This window comes from Anabrus simplex, chromosome 3, assembly GCF_040414725.1.
Source record: "Anabrus simplex isolate iqAnaSimp1 chromosome 3, ASM4041472v1, whole genome shotgun sequence".
Taxonomy (NCBI): Eukaryota; Metazoa; Arthropoda; class Insecta; order Orthoptera; family Tettigoniidae; genus Anabrus; species Anabrus simplex.
Genome location: NC_090267.1, coordinates 406,565,939 through 406,587,286, shown reverse-complemented (window position 1 = coordinate 406,587,286; position 21,348 = coordinate 406,565,939).

Here is a 21,348-nt window from a genome sequence, read left to right as displayed (position 1 = left end):
ACGTGATAGGAATTTCCGAAGGTCTGCACCATCATTAAAATTGCCTGCATATTTCGATATTCTTCGGGGATAAAAAATGAAAAATTTAATGATATAGGATTTTTCATTCGTTACAGGCTAAAACGTATAATTTTGTCAAATTTCAATTATCTTCTTATTCTTCTGGCAGATTATGCCACAATGTGGATTTTGGGCGAGGCGGGTAAAAATTAGGACTTTCAGGAAATCAAAAATTATGGAGATTGTTATTATTACCCCTTAAACGGAAAGCTGTACGAAAATTTCGCCAAAATAGTCAGTGTAGAGGTACACAGTCGTTACGATTTGATTTATATAGATAAGGAATCTGCTCCATGTAAAACACCTTTTGGGCTATGTCCGCTGGACTTAACCTGCAAAAGTGACCATTCATGATATCTCCCTTATTAATCCTCCTGACGAAAAAATGCACATGAAAAAAAAGGTTTAGAGGTGGAATTCCATCAGGTTTGGTCGATTTCCAGTCAGGTTGGTCTTGTTCTGTATATATTGTGGAAGAGTAAAATCACCATTTCGGTTCCTTATAAACCGCCAGTCCATTCCGGAACATGAAATGTTATTTACGTTTAAAACCTACCTTTGGACAGGTGGATGCTAAATATAAATTTTGTTTCGAATGTCTTCAGTAGTTTTCAAGTTGTAAGGAATACGCTTTACACGCACCCGCTCGTGAGTTAAGTCCGATGGGACTTGTACAGAAAAACGGTCCTTTAATGATATCTCCCTTATTGATCCTCGTATCGAAATGATGCACATGAGAAAAAAAGGTTTAGACATTAATTTCTACCAAGGTAGGTAGACTTCCATAAACTTTTGTTGTGTATATTTTTTGGAAGTGCAAAATCACTGTTTCGGTTTCGTATAAACCCCCAGTTAGTTCAGGGATTTAGAAACAATATTTGCCCTGAAACCTATCAAGGACAGGTGTATTCTAAATACGAATCTTGGTGGAAATGCATCCAGTAGTTTCTAGCATTCACGTACATACGGCGTAATTAAGGAAGAAAATAATACAGTTAAGAATGTTGAAACTAATAGAAAATGGATTATAACTGAGGACAGCCGGATAACGACAAATAAATAAATGCCGTGAGTTATGGATATAATAAAGCGCTAACAGAGGAGAAATTTAGGTTCAGTGATTCTTAGGTAAACAAATATGAAGATGACTAATAGTGTTATTACTTAATCTATTCGAGGGCGGTTATAACCTCCAACGATATTCCGCCAATATCCCGCAGATGAGCCGATTGATGCCTCTCTTGCCATCTACCCAAGGAACAACCACGAATTTAAAAGCATGATGAGGAAAATGGCAATACGTTACTTCCCTACTGGCATGCAGTCAGAGACGTTGCCATGGTAACCTGTAGGTTCGTTGTCGGTCTGTCGGTCACTAAATGCAGAGCATGATACCAGCAGAAAATTGTAAATTTCTCCGTCATGTGAAGAGTAAGGTAAATTATGAACATAACGAAAGTTGTTTATAATGAAGAGACGTTTCACGTACGGTAAACGAAGTTTACAGAAAATCAATAGTATAAGAGAAAATAGAGGAAAACCACTGTGGTTTTCCTATAAACACCCCGTCTATTCAAAGATTTTAAAATTATATGCATATCGGAACCTTTCCTGGGATGAGTATACTCTAAATATGAAGTTTGGCTGAGATCTATCCAGCCGTTTCGACGTGATGGTGGGAAAACCACTCTGGTTTTCCTATAAACCCCCCGTCTATTCAAGGATTTTAAAATGATATGCATATCTAAACCTTCCCCGGGATTAGTATACTCTAAATACAATGTTTGGTTGAGATCCATCCAGCCGTTTCGACGTGATGGTGAAAAAACCATTCTGATTTTCCTATAAACCCCCCATATATTCAAATATTTTAAAATGATATGCATATGGAAAACTTCCCCGCGATGAGTATCCTCTAAATATGAAGTTTGGTTGAGATCTATCCAGCCGTTTCGACGTGATGGTGGGAAAACCCCTCTGGTTTTCCTATAAACCCCCCGTCTATTCAAGGATTTTAAAATGACTAGCAAATGTACCCGTGCTTCGCTACGGTATTCTACATTGTATACGGATATCGACGTAAATACTGTGCGTGCAGCAAATGAGATTGTTTTAAAATTGCATGTCTCTTAGCCTTATCCGAGAAATAGCATGGGGAGGTCCACATACGTTGTTTCCAATGTAAAGTGAGGGTTGCGGAGTTGTGATGATAACGCCAGGCTCACTTGCCTACTCCCATTCACAATCGAGTTGGCAAGTTTACATTATAATTGCAGGCCCCAATGCCTACTGCGCGGTCACAATCGATTTGGGGAGTTTTAGTTATGGCAGACCCATTTCCTACTTTCAGACAGGTTACAGTTGAGGAGTTTTTATTATAACACCAGGCAACTTCCCTACCACCAGTCAAAATTGAGTTGTGCAGTTATCATTATAATGACAGTCCCTTTTTACTGCTGCTAGCCAGCATACTGCCAGTCACACAGAATTAGTGAGTTTCCATGAAAATAGCAGGCCACTATGCCTAATGCTAGTCAAATTTTAGATTGGAACATTTGTTTATAATGGCGGGTACACTGGCCTAAAGCCAAACTCAATAGAGTAGGGGACTTTCGAACAAAACTGCATGATCACTTGCCTTCTGCAAGGCAAATCGAAGTGCCTCATTGATTCACGTCTTTTTTTCATTTTTAAATATTTATATATACATCGCTCCAGCCCGACTTGCTTTTATATATATAGATGACGGATAAGCACGAGCACGTTGAAACGTGCAGACTTCCACTTCGAGATTCATATCTCCTAAACGGTTTATGATATTAAGAAACGGTTTGCACCATCAGACGCCTCATTTATCGCTCTACATGTTTGTTTCTAAACCATTTCCTCGTATCTCCCATATTAAGGGGGTAAATTGAGATCAAATTTTGAATAGGGTGAAATTTGGGTGCATTTTTCACATTTTACATTACTTTTTGCCTACTTATGTATAAGCTAGAATCATGAAATTTGGTACACACATGTCCCTTAATCGTGCCAATGTGCGCACACAACGTGATGATCCTATCATTCTTATAAGTGTGTCAAACAATGAAATATACTTGTAAAAATCACCAAATTTACGAACAATCCAGAAATACGGCCAAATTTAACGTATAAGGGAGAGAGATACGACAAAATGTCACAGGACCAAAGTTGTAGATCACTCCGAATTGAAGGGACATTGTGCCATCCGTTTTGTGATACGACTTACCGTTTAGCCAAAAAACAGCTCAAAAGGAATGTCTGCACAGTCATTAAAATTGCCTCCATATTTCGATATCCTTGGGGGTAAAAAGTGAAAAATTTGAGCATCTTGGAATTTTCCCGTCAGTTAGGGACCAAAAGCTATAATTTCACCAAATTTCAATTGTCTACTTCGTTTGGCAGGTTGTGCCGCCATTTTGATTTGGGGGGATAGGGGATAAAAATGAGGAAATTCTCAAAAATTTTTAAGCTCACGAAACCTATAGGTTATCGTTTTGGATATACTATACGACTGTGTTCTTATGCTGAGCCCAAAATTTGAGCCCCCCCAGCGTGCCCCCTTCAGGGAATTTTGAGAATTTCCGATTTTTCTAGGGATCCTGGGGGCATCAGTTTCCTCCGTACCAAGTTTCAAATTTCTGAGATTTCTGGAAGGGCCTCATTAATTCACGTCTTTTTTCATTTTTAAATATTTATATATACATCGCTCCAGCCCGACTTGCTTTTATATATATAGATAGATGACAGATAAGCATGAGCACGTTGAAAAGTGCAGACTTCCACTTCGAGATTCATATCTCCTAAACGGTTTATGATATTAAGAAACGGTTTGCACCATCAGACGCCTCATTTATCGCTCTACATGTTTGTTTCTAAACCATTTCCTCGTATCTCCCATATTAAGGGGGTAAATTGAGATCAAATTTTGAATAGGGTGAAATTTGGGTGCATTTTTCACATTTTACATTACTTTTTGCCTACTTATGTATAAGCTAGAATCATGAAATTTGGTACACATATGTCCCTTAATCGTGCCAATGTGCGCACACAACGTGATGATCCTATCATTCTTATAAGTGTGTCAAACAATGAAATATACTTGTAAAAATCACCAAATTTACGAACAATCCAGAAATACGGCAAAATTTAACGTATAAGGGAGAGAGATACGACAAAATGTCACAGGACCAAAGTTGTAGATCACTCCGAATTGAAGCGACATTGTGCCATCCGTTTTGTGATACGACTTACCGTTTAGCCAAAAAATAGCTCAAAAGGAATGTCTGCACAGTCATTAAAATTGCCTCCATATTTCGATATCTTTGGGGGGTAAAAAGTGAAAAATTTGAACATCTTGGAATTTTCCCGTCGGTTAGGGACCAAAAGCTATAATTTCACCAAATATCAATTGTCTACTTCGTCTGGCAGGTTGTGCCGCCATTTTGATTTGGGGGGATAGGGGATAAAAATGAGGAAATTCTCGAAAATTTTTAAGCCCACGAAACCTATAGGTTATAGTTTTGGATATACTATACGACTGTGTTCTTATGCTGAGCCCAAAATTTGAGCCCCCCCAGCGTGCCCCCTTCAGGGAATTTTGAGAATTTCCGATTTTTCTAGGGATCCTGGGGGCATCAGTTTCCTCCGTACCAAGTTTCAAATTTCTGAGATTTCTGAAAGTGCCTCATTAATTCACGTCTTTTTTCATTTTTAAATATTTATATATACATCGCTCCAGCCCGACTTGCTTTTATATATATAGATGACAGATAAGCATGAGCACGTTGAAAAGTGCAGACTTCCACTTCGAGATTCATATCTCCTAAACGGTTTATGATATTAAGAAACGGTTTGCGCCATCAGACGCCTCATTTATCGCTCTACATGTTTGTTTCTAAACCATTTCCTCGTATCTCCCACATTAAGCGGGTAAATTGAGATCAAATTTTGAATAGGGTGAAATTTGGGTGCATTTTTAACATTTTACATTACTTTTTGCCTACTTATGTATAAGCTAGAATCATGAAATTTGGTACACACATGTCCCTTAATCGTGCCAATGTGCGTACACAACGTGATGATCCTATCATTCTTATAAGTGTGTCAAACAATGAAATATACTTGTAAAAATCACCAAATTTACAAACAATCCAGAAATACGGCCAAATTTAACGTATAAGAGAGAGAGATACGACAAAATGTCACAGGACCAAAGTTGTAGATCACTCCGAATTGAAGGGACATTGTGCCATCCGTTTTGTGATACGACTTACCGTTTAGCCAAAAAATAGCTCAAAAGGAATGTCTGCACAGTCATTAAAATTGCCTATATATTTCGATATCTTAGGGGGGTAAAAAGTGAAAAATTTGAACATCTTGGAATTTTCCCGTCGGTTAGGGACCAAAAGCTATAATTTCACCAAATTTCAATTGTCTACTTCGTCTGGCAGGTTGTGCCGCCATTTTGATTTGGGGGGATAGGGGATAAAAATGAGGTAATTCTCGAAAATTTTTAAGCCCACGAAACCTATAGGTTATCGTTTTGGATATACTATACGACTGTGTTCTTATGCTGAGCCCAAAATGTGAGCCCCCCAGCGTGCCCCCTTCAGGGAATTTTGAGTATTTCCGATTTTTCTAGGGATCCTGGGGTCATCAGTTTCCTCCGTACCAAGTTTCAAATTTCTGAGATTTCTGGAAGTGCCTCATTAATTCACGTCTTTTTTCATTTTTAAATATTTATATATACATCGCTCCAGCCCGACTTGCTTTTATATATATAGATGACAGGTAAGCATGAGCACGTTGAAAAGTGCAGACTTCCACTTCGAGATTCATATCTCCTAAACGGTTTATGATATTAAGAAACGGTTTGCGCCATCAGACGCCTCATTTATCGCTCTACATGTTTGTTTCTAAACCATTTCCTCGTATCTCCCATATTAAGGGGGTAAATTGAGATCAAATTTTGAATAGGGTGAAATTTGGGTGCATTTTTATCATTTTACATTATTTTTTGCCTACTTATGTATAAGCTAGAATCATGAAATTTGGTACACACATGTCCCTTAATCGTGCCAATGTGCGCACACAACGTGATGATCCTATCATTCTTATAAGTGTGTCAAACAATGAAATATACTTGTAAAAATCACCAAATTTACGAACAATCCAGAAATACGGCAAAATTTAACGTATAAGGGAGAGAGATACGACAAAATGTCACAGGACCAAAGTTGTAGATCACTCCGAATTGAAGCGACATTGTGCCATCCGTTTTGTGATACGACTTACCGTTTAGCCAAAAAATAGCTCAAAAGGAATGTCTGCACAGTCATTAAAATTGAGTTGTGCAGTTATCATTATAATGACAGTCCCTTTTTACTGCTGCTAGCCAGCATACTGCCAGTCACACAGAATTAGTGAGTTTCCATGAAAATAGCAGGCCACTATGCCTAATGCTAGTCAAATTTTAGATTGGAACATTTGTTTATAATGGCGGGTACACTGGCCTAAAGCCAAACTCAATAGAGTAGGGGACTTTCGAACAAAACTGCATGATCACTTGCCTTCTGCAAGGCAAATCGAAGTGCCTCATTGATTCACGTCTTTTTTCATTTTTAAATATTTATATATACATCGCTCCAGCCCGACTTGCTTTTATATATATAGATGACGGATAAGCACGAGCACGTTGAAACGTGCAGACTTCCACTTCGAGATTCATATCTCCTAAACGGTTTATGATATTAAGAAACGGTTTGCACCATCAGACGCCTTATTTATCGCTCTACATGTTTGTTTCTAAACCATTTCCTCGTATCTCCCATATTAAGGGGGTAAATTGAGATCAAATTTTGAATAGGGTGAAATTTGGGTGCATTTTTCACATTTTACATTACTTTTTGCCTACTTATGTATAAGCTAGAATCATGAAATTTGGTACACACATGTCCCTTAATCGTGCCAATGTGCGCACACAACGTGATGATCCTATCATTCTTATAAGTGTGTCAAACAATGAAATATACTTGTAAAAATCACCAAATTTACGAACAATCCAGAAATACGGCCAAATTTAACGTATAAGGGAGAGAGATACGACAAAATGTCACAGGACCAAAGTTGTAGATCACTCCGAATTGAAGGGACATTGTGCCATCCGTTTTGTGATACGACTTACCGTTTAGCCAAAAAACAGCTCAAAAGGAATGTCTGCACAGTCATTAAAATTGCCTCCATATTTCGATATCCTTGGGGGGTAAAAAGTGAAAAATTTGAACATCTTGGAATTTTCCCGTCGGTTAGGGACCAAAAGCTATAATTTCACCAAATTTCAATTGTCTACTTCGTTTGGCAGGTTGTGCCGCCATTTTGATTTGGGGGGATAGGGGATAAAAATGAGGAAATTCTCAAAAATTTTTAAGCTCACGAAACCTATAGGTTATCGTTTTGGATATACTATACGACTGTGTTCTTATGCTGAGCCCAAAATTTGAGCCCCCCCAGCGTGCCCCCTTCAGGGAATTTTGAGAATTTCCGATTTTTCTAGGGATCCTGGGGGCATCAGTTTCCTCCGTACCAAGTTTCAAATTTCTGAGATTTCTGGAAGTGCCTCATTAATTCACGTCTTTTTTCATTTTTAAATATTTATATATACATCGCTCCAGCCCGACTTGCTTTTATATATATAGATGACAGATAAGCATGAGCACGTTGAAAAGTGCAGACTTCCACTTCGAGATTCATATCTCCTAAACGGTTTATGATATTAAGAAACGGTTTGCGCCATCAGACGCCTCATTTATCGCTCTACATGTTTGTTTCTAAACCATTTCCTCGTATCTCCCACATTAAGCGGGTAAATTGAGATCAAATTTTGAATAGGGTGAAATTTGGGTGCATTTTTAACATTTTACATTACTTTTTGCCTACTTATGTATAAGCTAGAATCATGAAATTTGGTACACACATGTCCCTTAATCGTGCCAATGTGCGTACACAACGTGATGATCCTATCATTCTTATAAGTGTGTCAAACAATGAAATATACTTGTAAAAATCACCAAATTTACAAACAATCCAGAAATACGGCCAAATTTAACGTATAAGAGAGAGAGATACGACAAAATGTCACAGGACCAAAGTTGTAGATCACTCCGAATTGAAGGGACATTGTGCCATCCGTTTTGTGATACGACTTACCGTTTAGCCAAAAAATAGCTCAAAAGGAATGTCTGCACAGTCATTAAAATTGCCTATATATTTCGATATCTTAGGGGGGTAAAAAGTGAAAAATTTGAACATCTTGGAATTTTCCCGTCGGTTAGGGACCAAAAGCTATAATTTCACCAAATTTCAATTGTCTACTTCGTCTGGCAGGTTGTGCCGCCATTTTGATTTGGGGGGATAGGGGATAAAAATGAGGTAATTCTCGAAAATTTTTAAGCCCACGAAACCTATAGGTTATCGTTTTGGATATACTATACGACTGTGTTCTTATGCTGAGCCCAAAATGTGAGCCCCCCAGCGTGCCCCCTTCAGGGAATTTTGAGTATTTCCGATTTTTCTAGGGATCCTGGGGTCATCAGTTTCCTCCGTACCAAGTTTCAAATTTCTGAGATTTCTGGAAGTGCCTCATTAATTCACGTCTTTTTTCATTTTTAAATATTTATATATACATCGCTCCAGCCCGACTTGCTTTTATATATATAGATGACAGGTAAGCATGAGCACGTTGAAAAGTGCAGACTTCCACTTCGAGATTCATATCTCCTAAACGGTTTATGATATTAAGAAACGGTTTGCACCATCAGACGCCTCATTTATTGCTCTACATGTTTGTTTCTAAACCATTTCCTCGTATCTCCCATATTAAGGGGGTAAATTGAGATCAAATTTTGAATAGGGTGAAATTTGGGTGCATTTTTCACATTTTACATTACTTTTTGCCTACTTATGTATAAGCTAGAATCATGAAATTTGGTACACATATGTCCCTTAATCGTGCCAATGTGCGCACACAACGTGATGATCCTATCATTCTTATAAGTGTGTCAAACAATGAAATATACTTGTAAAAATCACCAAATTTACGAACAATCCAGAAATACGGCAAAATTTAACGTATAAGGGAGAGAGATACGACAAAATGTCACAGGACCAAAGTTGTAGATCACTCCGAATTGAAGCGACATTGTGCCATCCGGTTTGTGATACGACTTACCGTTTAGCCAAAAAATAGCTCAAAAGGAATGTCTGCACAGTCATTAAAATTGCCTCCATATTTCGATATCTTTGGGGGGTAAAAAGTGAAAAATTTGAACATCTTGGAATTTTCCCGTCGGTTAGGGACCAAAAGCTATAATTTCACCAAATATCAATTGTCTACTTCGTCTGGCAGGTTGTGCCGCCATTTTGATTTGGGGGGATAGGGGATAAAAATGAGGAAATTCTCGAAAATTTTTAAGCCCACGAAACCTATAGGTTATAGTTTTGGATATACTATACGACTGTGTTCTTATGCTGAGCCCAAAATTTGAGCCCCCCCAGCGTGCCCCCTTCAGGGAATTTTGAGAATTTCCGATTTTTCTAGGGATCCTGGGGGCATCAGTTTCCTCCGTACCAAGTTTCAAATTTCTGAGATTTCTGGAAGTGCCTCATTAATTCACGTCTTTTTTCATTTTTAAATATTTATATATACATCGCTCCAGCCCGACTTGCTTTTATATATATAGATGACAGATAAGCATGAGCACGTTGAAAAGTGCAGACTTCCACTTCGAGATTCATATCTCCTAAACGGTTTATGATATTAAGAAACGGTTTGCGCCATCAGACGCCTCATTTATCGCTCTACATGTTTGTTTCTAAACCATTTCCTCGTATCTCCCACATTAAGCGGGTAAATTGAGATCAAATTTTGAATAGGGTGAAATTTGGGTGCATTTTTAACATTTTACATTACTTTTTGCCTACTTATGTATAAGCTAGAATCATGAAATTTGGTACACACATGTCCCTTAATCGTGCCAATGTGCGTACACAACGTGATGATCCTATCATTCTTATAAGTGTGTCAAACAATGAATTATACTTGTAAAAATCACCAAATTTACAAACAATCCAGAAATACGGCCAAATTTAACGTATAAGAGAGAGAGATACGACAAAATGTCACAGGACCAAAGTTGTAGATCACTCCGAATTGAAGGGACATTGTGCCATCCGTTTTGTGATACGACTTACCGTTTAGCCAAAAAATAGCTCAAAAGGAATGTCTGCACAGTCATTAAAATTGCCTATATATTTCGATATCTTAGGGGGGTAAAAAGTGAAAAATTTGAACATCTTGGAATTTTCCCGTCGGTTAGGGACCAAAAGCTATAATTTCACCAAATTTCAATTGTCTACTTCGTCTGGCAGGTTGTGCCGCCATTTTGATTTGGGGGGATAGGGGATAAAAATGAGGTAATTCTCGAAAATTTTTAAGCCCACGAAACCTATAGGTTATCGTTTTGGATATACTATACGACTGTGTTCTTATGCTGAGCCCAAAATGTGAGCCCCCCAGCGTGCCCCCTTCAGGGAATTTTGAGTATTTCCGATTTTTCTAGGGATCCTGGGGTCATCAGTTTCCTCCGTACCAAGTTTCAAATTTCTGAGATTTCTGGAAGTGCCTCATTAATTCACGTCTTTTTTCATTTTTAAATATTTATATATACATCGCTCCAGCCCGACTTGCTTTTATATATATAGATGACAGGTAAGCATGAGCACGTTGAAAAGTGCAGACTTCCACTTCGAGATTCATATCTCCTAAACGGTTTATGATATTAAGAAACGGTTTGCGCCATCAGACGCCTCATTTATCGCTCTACATGTTTGTTTCTAAACCATTTCCTCGTATCTCCCATATTAAGGGGGTAAATTGAGATCAAATTTTGAATAGGGTGAAATTTGGGTGCATTTTTATCATTTTACATTATTTTTTGCCTACTTATGTATAAGCTAGAATCATGAAATTTGGTACACACATGTCCCTTAATCGTGCCAATGTGCGCACACAACGTGATGATCCTATCATTCTTATAAGTGTGTCAAACAATGAAATATACTTGTAAAAATCACCAAATTTACGAACAATCCAGAAATACGGCAAAATTTAACGTATAAGGGAGAGAGATACGACAAAATGTCACAGGACCAAAGTTGTAGATCACTCCGAATTGAAGCGACATTGTGCCATCCGTTTTGTGATACGACTTACCGTTTAGCCAAAAAATAGCTCAAAAGGAATGTCTGCACAGTCATTAAAATTGAGTTGTGCAGTTATCATTATAATGACAGTCCCTTTTTACTGCTGCTAGCCAGCATACTGCCAGTCACACAGAATTAGTGAGTTTCCATGAAAATAGCAGGCCACTATGCCTAATGCTAGTCAAATTTTAGATTGGAACATTTGTTTATAATGGCGGGTACACTGGCCTAAAGCCAAACTCAATAGAGTAGGGGACTTTCGAACAAAACTGCATGATCACTTGCCTTCTGCAAGGCAAATCGAAGTGCCTCATTGATTCACGTCTTTTTTCATTTTTAAATATTTATATATACATCGCTCCAGCCCGACTTGCTTTTATATATATAGATGACGGATAAGCACGAGCACGTTGAAACGTGCAGACTTCCACTTCGAGATCATATCTCCTAAACGGTTTATGATATTAAGAAACGGTTTGCACCATCAGACGCCTCATTTATCGCTCTACATATTTGTTTCTAAACCATTTCCTCGTATCTCCCATATTAAGGGGGTAAATTGAGATCAAATTTTGAATAGGGTGAAATTTGGGTGCATTTTTCACATTTTACATTACTTTTTGCCTACTTATGTATAAGCTAGAATCATGAAATTTGGTACACACATGTCCCTTATTCGTGCCAATGTGCGCACACAACGTGATGATCCTATCATTCTTATAAGTGTGTCAAACAATGAAATATACTTGTAAAAATCACCAAATTTACGAACAATCCAGAAATACGGCCAAATTTAACGTATAAGGGAGAGAGATACGACAAAATGTCACAGGACCAAAGTTGTAGATCACTCCGAATTGAAGGGACATTGTGCCATCCGTTTTGTGATACGACTTACCGTTTAGCCAAAAAACAGCTCAAAAGGAATGTCTGCACAGTCATTAAAATTGCCTCCATATTTCGAAATCCTTGGGGGGTAAAAAGTGAAAAATTTGAACATCTTGGAATTTTCCCGTCGGTTAGGGACCAAAAGCTATAATTTCACCAAATTTCAATTGTCTACTTCGTTTGGCAGGTTGTGCCGCCATTTTGATTTGGGGGGATAGGGGATAAAAATGAGGAAATTCTCAAAAATTTTTAAGCCCACGAAACCTATAGGTTATCGTTTTGGATATACTATACGACTGTGTTCTTATGCTGAGCCCAAAATTTGAGCCCCCCCAGCGTGCCCCCTTCAGGGAATTTTGAGAATTTCCGATTTTTCTAGGGATCCTGGGGGCATCAGTTTCCTCCGTACCAAGTTTCAAATTTCTGAGATTTCTGGAAGTGCCTCATTAATTCACGTCTTTTTTCATTTTTAAATATTTATATATACATCGCTCCAGCCCGACTTGCTTTTATATATATAGATGACAGATAAGCATGAGCACGTTGAAAAGTGCAGACTTCCACTTCGAGATTCATATCTCCTAAACGGTTTATGATATTAAGAAACGGTTTGCGCCATCAGACGCCTCATTTATCGCTCTACATGTTTGTTTCTAAACCATTTCCTCGTATCTCCCACATTAAGCGGGTAAATTGAGATCAAATTTTGAATAGGGTGAAATTTGGGTGCATTTTTAACATTTTACATTACTTTTTGCCTACTTATGTATAAGCTAGAATCATGAAATTTGGTACACACATGTCCCTTAATCGTGCCAATGTGCGTACACAACGTGATGATCCTATCATTCTTATAAGTGTGTCAAACAATGAAATATACTTGTAAAAATCACCAAATTTACAAACAATCCAGAAATACGGCCAAATTTAACGTATAAGAGAGAGAGATACGACAAAATGTCACAGGACCAAAGTTGTAGATCACTCCGAATTGAAGGGACATTGTGCCATCCGTTTTGTGATACGACTTACCGTTTAGCCAAAAAATAGCTCAAAAGGAATGTCTGCACAGTCATTAAAATTGCCTATATATTTCGATATCTTAGGGGGGTAAAAAGTGAAAAATTTGAACATCTTGGAATTTTCCCGTCGGTTAGGGACCAAAAGCTATAATTTCACCAAATTTCAATTGTCTACTTCGTCTGGCAGGTTGTGCCGCCATTTTGATTTGGGGGGATAGGGGATAAAAATGAGGTAATTCTCGAAAATTTTTAAGCCCACGAAACCTATAGGTTATCGTTTTGGATATACTATACGACTGTGTTCTTATGCTGAGCCCAAAATGTGAGCCCCCCAGCGTGCCCCCTTCAGGGAATTTTGAGTATTTCCGATTTTTCTAGGGATCCTGGGGTCATCAGTTTCCTCCGTACCAAGTTTCAAATTTCTGAGATTTCTGGAAGTGCCTCATTAATTCACGTCTTTTTTCATTTTTAAATATTTATATATACATCGCTCCAGCCCGACTTGCTTTTATATATATAGATGACAGGTAAGCATGAGCACGTTGAAAAGTGCAGACTTCCACTTCGAGATTCATATCTCCTAAACGGTTTATGATATTAAGAAACGGTTTGCGCCATCAGACGCCTCATTTATCGCTCTACATGTTTGTTTCTAAACCATTTCCTCGTATCTCCCATATTAAGGGGGTAAATTGAGATCAAATTTTGAATAGGGTGAAATTTGGGTGCATTTTTATCATTTTACATTATTTTTTGCCTACTTATGTATAAGCTAGAATCATGAAATTTGGTACACACATGTCCCTTAATCGTGCCAATGTGCGCACACAACGTGATGATCCTATCATTCTTATAAGTGTGTCAAACAATGAAATATACTTGTAAAAATCACCAAATTTACGAACAATCCAGAAATACGGCAAAATTTAACGTATAAGGGAGAGAGATACGACAAAATGTCACAGGACCAAAGTTGTAGATCACTCCGAATTGAAGCGACAATGTGCCATCCGTTTTGTGATACGACTTACCGTTTAGCCAAAAAATAGCTCAAAAGGAATGTCTGCACAGTCATTAAAATTGAGTTGTGCAGTTATCATTATAATGACAGTCCCTTTTTACTGCTGCTAGCCAGCATACTGCCAGTCACACAGAATTAGTGAGTTTCCATGAAAATAGCAGGCCACTATGCCTAATGCTAGTCAAATTTTAGATTGGAACATTTGTTTATAATGGCGGGTACACTGGCCTAAAGCCAAACTCAATAGAGTAGGGGACTTTCGAACAAAACTGCATGATCACTTGCCTTCTGCAAGGCAAATCGAAGTGCCTCATTGATTCACGTCTTTTTTCATTTTTAAATATTTATATATACATCGCTCCAGCCCGACTTGCTTTTATATATATAGATGACGGATAAGCACGAGCACGTTGAAACGTGCAGACTTCCACTTCGAGATTCATATCTCCTAAACGGTTTATGATATTAAGAAACGGTTTGCACCATCAGACGCCTCATTTATCGCTCTACATGTTTGTTTCTAAACCATTTCCTCGTATCTCCCATATTAAGGGGGTAAATTGAGATCAAATTTTGAATAGGGTGAAATTTGGGTGCATTTTTCACATTTTACATTACTTTTTGCCTACTTATGTATAAGCTAGAATCATGAAATTTGGTACACATATGTCCCTTAATCGTGCCAATGTGCGCACACAACGTGATGATCCTATCATTCTTATAAGTGTGTCAAACAATGAAATATACTTGTAAAAATCACCAAATTTACGAACAATCCAGAAATACGGCAAAATTTAACGTATAAGGGAGAGAGATACGACAAAATGTCACAGGACCAAAGTTGTAGATCACTCCGAATTGAAGCGACATTGTGCCATCCGTTTTGTGATACGACTTACCGTTTAGCCAAAAAATAGCTCAAAAGGAATGTCTGCACAGTCATTAAAATTGCCTCCATATTTCGATATCTTTGGGGGGTAAAAAGTGAAAAATTTGAACATCTTGGAATTTTCCCGTCGGTTAGGGACCAAAAGCTATAATTTCACCAAATATCAATTGTCTACTTCGTCTGGCAGGTTGTGCCGCCATTTTGATTTGGGGGGATAGGGGATAAAAATGAGGAAATTCTCGAAAATTTTTAAGCCCACGAAACCTATAGGTTATCGTTTTGGATATACTATACGACTGTGTTCTTATGCTGAGCCCAAAATTTGAGCCCCCCAGCGTGCCCCCTTCAGGGAATTTTGAGAATTTCCGATTTTTCTAGGGATCCTGGGGGCATCAGTTTCCTCCGTACCAAGTTTCAAATTTCTGAGATTTCTGGAAGTGCCTCATTAATTCACGTCTTTTTTCATTTTTAAATATTTATATATACATCGCTCCAGCCCGACTTGCTTTTATATATATAGATGACAGGTAAGCATGAGCACGTTGAAAAGTGCAGACTTCCACTTCGAGATTCATATCTCCTAAACGGTTTATGATATTAAGAAGCGGTTTGCGCCATCAGACGCCTCATTTATCGCTCTACATGTTTGTTTCTAAACCATTTCCTCGTATCTCCCATATTAAGGGGGTAAATTGAGATCAAATTTTGAATAGGGTGAAATTTGGGTGCATTTTTATCATTTTACATTATTTTTTGCCTACTTATGTATAAGCTAGAATCATGAAATTTGGTACACACATGTCCCTTAATCGTGCCAATGTGCGCACACAACGTGATGATCCTATCATTCTTATAAGTGTGTCAAACAATGAAATATACTTGTAAAAATCACCAAATTTACGAACAATCCAGAAATACGGCAAAATTTAACGTATAAGGGAGAGAGATACGACAAAATGTCACAGGACCAAAGTTGTAGATCACTCCGAATTGAAGCGACAATGTGCCATCCGTTTTGTGATACGACTTACCGTTTAGCCAAAAAATAGCTCAAAAGGAATGTCTGCACAGTCATTAAAATTGAGTTGTGCAGTTATCATTATAATGACAGTCCCTTTTTACTGCTGCTAGCCAGCATACTGCCAGTCACACAGAATTAGTGAGTTTCCATGAAAATAGCAGGCCACTATGCCTAATGCTAGTCAAATTTTAGATTGGAACATTTGTTTATAATGGCGGGTACACTGGCCTAAAGCCAAACTCAATAGAGTAGGGGACTTTCGAACAAAACTGCATGATCACTTGCCTTCTGCAAGGCAAATAGAAGTGCCTCATTGATTCACGTCTTTTTTCATTTTTAAATATTTATATATACATCGCTCCAGCCCGACTTGCTTTTATATATAGAGATGACGGATAAGCACGAGCACGTTGAAACGTGCAGACTTCCACTTTGAGATTCATATCTCCTAAACGGTTTATGATATTAAGAAACGGTTTGCACCATCAGACGCCTCATTTATCGCTCTACATGTTTGTTTCTAAACCATTTCCTCGTATCTCCCATATTAAGGGGGTAAATTGAGATCAAATTTTGAATAGGGTGAAATTTGGGTGCATTTTTCACATTTTACATTACTTTTTGCCTACTTATGTATAAGCTAGAATCATGAAATTTGGTACACACATGTCCCTTAATCGTGCCAATGTGCGCACACAACGTGATGATCCTATCATTCTTATAAGTGTGTCAAACAATGAAATATACTTGTAAAAATCACCAAATTTACGAACAATCCAGAAATACGGCCAAATTTAACGTATAAGGGAGAGAGATACGACAAAATGTCACAGGACCAAAGTTGTAGATCACTCCGAATTGAAGGGACATTGTGCCATCCGTTTTGTGATACGACTTACCGTTTAGCCAAAAAACAGCTCAAAAGGAATGTCTGCACAGTCATTAAAATTGCCTCCATATTTCGATATCCTTGGGGGGTAAAAAGTGAAAAATTTGAACATCTTGGAATTTTCCCGTCGGTTAGGGACCAAAAGCTATAATTTCACCAAATTTCAATTGTCTACTTCGTTTGGCAGGTTGTGCCGCCATTTTGATTTGGGGGGATAGGGGATAAAAATGAGGAAATTCTCAAAAATTTTTAAGCTCACGAAACCTATAGGTTATCGTTTTGGATATACTATACGACTGTGTTCTTATGCTGAGCCCAAAATTTGAGCCCCCCCAGCGTGCCCCCTTCAGGGAATTTTGAGAATTTCCGATTTTTCTAGGGATCCTGGGGGCATCAGTTTCCTCCGTACCAAGTTTCAAATTTCTGAGATTTCTGGAAGGGCCTCATTAATTCACGTCTTTTTTCATTTTTAAATATTTATATATACATCGCTCCAGCCCGACTTGCTTTTATATATATAGATAGATGACAGATAAGCATGAGCACGTTGAAAAGTGCAGACTTCCACTTCGAGATTCATATCTCCTAAACGGTTTATGATATTAAGAAACGGTTTGCACCATCAGACGCCTCATTTATCGCTCTACATGTTTGTTTCTAAACCATTTCCTCGTATCTCCCATATTAAGGGGGTAAATTGAGATCAAATTTTGAATAGGGTGAAATTTGGGTGCATTTTTCACATTTTACATTACTTTTTGCCTACTTATGTATAAGCTAGAATCATGAAATTTGGTACACACATGTCCCTTAATCGTGCCAATGTGCGTACACAACGTGATGATCCTATCATTCTTATAAGTGTGTCAAACAATGAAATATACTTGTAAAAATCACCAAATTTACAAACAATCCAGAAATACGGCCAAATTTAACGTATAAGAGAGAGAGATACGACAAAATGTCACAGGACCAAAGTTGTAGATCACTCCGAATTGAAGGGACATTGTGCCATCCGTTTTGTGATACGACTTACCGTTTAGCCAAAAAATAGCTCAAAAGGAATGTCTGCACAGTCATTAAAATTGCCTATATATTTCGATATCTTAGGGGGGTAAAAAGTGAAAAATTTGAACATCTTGGAATTTTCCCGTCGGTTAGGGACCAAAAGCTATAATTTCACCAAATTTCAATTGTCTACTTCGTCTGGCAGGTTGTGCCGCCATTTTGATTTGGGGGGATAGGGGATAAAAATGAGGTAATTCTCGAAAATTTTTAAGCCCACGAAACCTATAGGTTATCGTTTTGGATATACTATACGACTGTGTTCTTATGCTGAGCCCAAAATGTGAGCCCCCCAGCGTGCCCCCTTCAGGGAATTTTGAGTATTTCCGATTTTTCTAGGGATCCTGGGGTCATCAGTTTCCTCCGTACCAAGTTTCAAATTTCTGAGATTTCTGGAAGTGCCTCATTAATTCACGTCTTTTTTCATTTTTAAATATTTATATATACATCGCTCCAGCCCGACTTGCTTTTATATATATAGATGACAGGTAAGCATGAGCACGTTGAAAAGTGCAGACTTCCACTTCGAGATTCATATCTCCTAAACGGTTTATGATATTAAGAAACGGTTTGCGCCATCAGACGCCTCATTTATCGCTCTACATGTTTGTTTCTAAACCATTTCCTCGTATCTCCCATATTAAGGGGGTAAATTGAGATCAAATTTTGAATAGGGTGAAATTTGGGTGCATTTTTATCATTTTACATTATTTTTTGCCTACTTATGTATAAGCTAGAATCATGAAATTTGGTACACACATGTCCCTTAATCGTGCCAATGTGCGCACACAACGTGATGATCCTATCATTCTTATAAGTGTGTCAAACAATGAAATATACTTGTAAAAATCACCAAATTTACGAACAATCCAGAAATACGGCAAAATTTAACGTATAAGGGAGAGAGATACGACAAAATGTCACAGGACCAAAGTTGTAGATCACTCCGAATTGAAGCGACAATGTGCCATCCGTTTTGTGATACGACTTACCGTTTAGCCAAAAAATAGCTCAAAAGGAATGTCTGCACAGTCATTAAAATTGAGTTGTGCAGTTATCATTATAATGACAGTCCCTTTTTACTGCTGCTAGCCAGCATACTGCCAGTCACACAGAATTAGTGAGTTTCCATGAAAATAGCAGGCCACTATGCCTAATGCTAGTCAAATTTTAGATTGGAACATTTGTTTATAATGGCGGGTACACTGGCCTAAAGCCAAACTCAATAGAGTAGGGGACTTTCGAACAAAACTGCATGATCACTTGCCTTCTGCAAGGCAAATCGAAGTGCCTCATTGATTCACGTCTTTTTTCATTTTTAAATATTTATATATACATCGCTCCAGCCCGACTTGCTTTTATATATATAGATGACGGATAAGCACGAGCACGTTGAAACGTGCAGACTTCCACTTCAAGATTCATATCTCCTAAACGGTTTATGATATTAAGAAACGGTTTGCACCATCAGACGCCTCATTTATCGCTCTACATGTTTGTTTCTAAACCATTTCCTCGTATCTCCCATATTAAGGGGGTAAATTGAGATCAAATTTTGAATAGGGTGAAATTTGGGTGCATTTTTCACATTTTACATTACTTTTTGCCTACTTATGTATAAGCTAGAATCATGAAATTTGGTACACATATGTCCCTTAATCGTGCCAATGTGCGCACACAACGTGATGATCCTATCATTCTTATAAGTGTGTCAAACAATGAAATATACTTGTAAAAATCACCAAATTTACGAACAATCCAGAAATACGGCAAAATTTAACGTATAAGGGAGAGAGATACGACAAAATGTCACAGGACCAAAGTTGTAGATCACTCCGAATTGAAGCGACATTGTGCCATCCGTTTTGTGATACGACTTACCGTTTAGCCAAAAAATAGCTCAAAAGGAATGTCTGCACAGTCATTAAAATTGCCTCCATATTTCGATATCTTTGGGGGGTAAAAAGTGAAAAATTTGAACATCTTGGAATTTTCCCGTCGGTTAGGGACCAAAAGCTATAATTTCACCAAATATCAATTGTCTACTTCGTCTGGCAGGTTGTGCCGCCATTTTGATTTGGGGGGATAGGGGATAAAAATGAGGAAATTCTCGAAAATTTTTAAGCCCACGAAACCTATAGGTTATCGTTTTGGATATACTATACGACTGTGTTCTTATGCTGAGCCCAAAATTTGAGCCCCCCAGCGTGCCCCCTTCAGGGAATTTTGAGAATTTCCGATTTTTCTAGGGATCCTGGGGGCATCAGTTTCCTCCGTACCAAGTTTCAAATTTCTGAGATTTCTGGAAGTGCCTCATTAATTCACGTCTTTTTTCATTTTTAAATATTTATATATACATCGCTCCAGCCCGACTTGCTTTTATATATATAGATGACAGGTAAGCATGAGCACGTTGAAAAGTGCAGACTTCCACTTCGAGATTCATATCTCCTAAACGGTTTATGATATTAAGAAGCGGTTTGCGCCATCAGACGCCTCATTTATCGCTCTACATGTTTGTTTCTAAACCATTTCCTCGTATCTCCCATATTAAGGGGGTAAATTGAGATCAAATTTTGAATAGGGTGAAATTTGGGTGCATTTTTATCATTTTACATTATTTTTTGCCTACTTATGTATAAGCTAGAATCATGAAATTTGGTACACACATGTCCCTTAATCGTGCCAATGTGCGCACACAACGTGATGATCCTATCATTCTTATAAGTGTGTCAAACAATGAAATATACTTGTAAAAATCACCAAATTTACGAACAATCCAGAAATACGGCAAAATTTAACGTATAAGGGAGAGAGATACGACAAAATGTCACAGGACCAAAGTTGTAGATCACTCCGAATTGAAGCGACATTGTGCCATCCGTTTTGTGATACGACTTACCGTTTAGCCAAAAAATAGCTCAAAAGGAATGTCTGCACAGTCATTAAAATTGAGTTGTGCAGTTATCATTATAATGACAGTCCCTTTTTACTGCTGCTAGCCAGCATACTGCCAGTCACACAGAATTAGTGAGTTTCCATGAAAATAGCAGGCCACTATGCCTAATGCTAGTCAAATTTTAGATTGGAACATTTGTTTATAATGGCGGGTACACTGGCCTAAAGCCAAACTCAATAGAGTAGGGGACTTTCGAACAAAACTGCATGATCACTTGCCTTCTGCAAGGCAAATCGAAGTGCCTCATT